Here is a 2,604-nt window from a genome sequence, read left to right as displayed (position 1 = left end):
TTTGTGGGGAGGAAGTTGATCTCTGCATCTTACTTTTCTGCTATCTTGAAGCTCCTCCAAGTTGTACTCACTCTGGCACAAGGTGGCCATCCCTGGTTTCACATCCACATGATCTCAGGCACAAACCTCCTTGTTTTTCCATGTTGTCTTTAAGTTACTTGTTGAAAGAACTGACCCACGGTCCAAGGACTGTCACAGCTTCAGCTGGTGGAGCCTCTCCATAGCCGGCAGCCTCAGTCAGGCTGCCCTCCCCTCAGGCTCCAGGGCAGTTCAGTGATGGACCTCTTTTTCTTTTTCTTTTGTGGTTTGATGGTTTCCTTTTGTATTATGCTTGAGTTCTCTTTTGTTTGGTTTTGGGGAATCAAGTAAGATTTTGATTTGTGATTACCCTGGTTTTCAAGTATGTTAGCCCATTCTATATCTACTTGGTTTAGGCTGATAGTCATATAAGTTCAAACACATTCTGAAAAAAAAATCTACATTTTCTTTCACCCCACCCCCACATTTTATGATTTTAATGTCCTCTTTTACATCTTCATGTTTATCCTTTTTACGTATAATCTATTCCACAATTTCTTTTAGATTTTTTTAAAATCTATATACAGGCTTATTCAAGTGATCTTCAATCCTTTGATATATTTGTTTTTCCTATTATGATTTTCTCTTTCCTATATATTCTTATTTCTTTTCTATTTAAAGAAGACTTTTCAATATTTCTTTTTTTTTTTTTTTTTTTTTTTTTTTGTGGTACACGGGCCTCTCAATGCTGTGGCCTCTCCCATTGCGGAGCACAGGCTCCGGATGCGCAGGCTCAGCAGCCATGGCTTACGGGCCCAGCCGCTCTGCGGCATGTGGGATCTTCCCAGACCGGGGCACGAACCCGTGTCCCCTGCATCGGCAGGCGGACTCTCAACCACTGCGCCACCAGGGAAGCCCTCAATATTTCTTTTAGGTTAGGTTTAGCATTGCTGTATTCTTTTAGTTTTTCTTATCTGAGAAAATCTTTATCTCTATTTCTATTCTAAATGGTAAACTTGCTGGGTAGAGAATCCTAGGTTGCAGGTTTTTCCCTTTCAGGACATTTAATATATTTCACGACTCCCTTCTGGCCTGCAACATATCTGTAGAGAAATTAGCTGATAGCCTTTTTGTGGTTCTCTTGTAACAAACTTTTTTTTTCCTCTTGCTGCCTTTAAAATCCTCTCTTTATCTCTAACTTTTGCCATTTTAATTATAATGTGTCTTAATGTAAGTCTGTTTGGGTTCATCTTGTTTGGCACCCTCTGTGCTTCCTGTACCTGGATATCTGTTTCCTTCTATAAGTTTGAGAAGTTTTCAGCTATAATTTCTTCAAATACATTTTTAATCCCCTTTTCTCTTTCTTCTCTTTCTGGGATCCCTATTATGTTTAGATTGGCATGCTTTAGATTATCTTATAGGTCTTATATATTGCTTTCTTTTATTTGTCATTTTGTCTGCTGTTCTGATGGGTGATTTCTATTATTCTATCTTCCAGATCACTTATTCATTCTTTTACATTACTTAGTGTGTTGTTTATTGCCTTTAACTCAGTATTTATCTCGTCAATTGAGTTGACTTAATCTTGTTGGCTCCTCTTTTTAGTTTCTAGTTCCTTGTTACAGTGATCTGCATTTCTATCAATAGCCTTTTTAAAATTTCTTCAGCACTTTTATTACTTCCTTTCTGAACTCAGGTTCTAGTAGACTAGAGTGGTCTGTTTCATTGTTTGTCCTTTCAGGGGAATTCTCTTGTTATTTTCATTGGGAGGGGTTCCTCTGTTTCTTCATTTCACTTATACATCTCTGACTCTATGAATTTAGGAGAAACAGTTATCTATTGTTGTCTTGAATGGTTCTTTTTATGTTGGAATGTCACTGTGTAGGCTGCATTAGTCTATTTTGGTAGGAGGGGCTGCTTTTGTATGGATGCCTACCACATCTTTCCTCAGGTTGTGTTGACTGTTTTTACCTTGACAGGGGGTGTTATTGGTGATATTGTTACCAGAGCTTGCACTGGATGTTGGGCAGGACCTCCTCTTTGCTTCTGTCATTGTAACAGCCTTGTTGGGAGAAAGTTCTGCTCAACAATTTATGGAATAGAAACTCCCAAATCCGATTCTATACAGCTGTGTGAAGTAGCAGAACTGGAGCAATCCTACTGGGAAAGGAGGCACTGAGTATTCCTCTTCAGGGGCTGTCGACCAAGAAGTGCAGTCTCTGACATAACCTGTCACCCATTGTGCATGCTTACAAAATACACTGTTGTTGGCACTGCCCTCAACCCCACCTCAGCTGTGGGAACACTGGCAGGTCTCTGGATTTCCCTCAGGCACTGTGTTCACAAAACCACCATCACAAATCTGCCAAAGACTGGCACAGGACCCACAGTGGTTGCACACCTGGGTCCACCATGGGAATGCAGACACCAGCCCTGCCATGCATCCACAAAGCCCACCACTGCTGATATCAGACCCACCCTGGCCACAGGAATACCAGTAATCCTCTCAGATGTACTGCAGACTTTTTGGTCACAAAGCTTCCAGGGGTGTAACTCTATTGAAGTTGCACAGCAGCTGAGAATCAA

The sequence above is a fragment of the Hyperoodon ampullatus genome (genome assembly GCF_949752795.1).
Source record: "Hyperoodon ampullatus genome assembly, chromosome: 13".
NCBI lineage: Eukaryota > Metazoa > Chordata > Mammalia > Artiodactyla > Ziphiidae > Hyperoodon > Hyperoodon ampullatus.
This window is presented reverse-complemented; position numbering follows the sequence as displayed.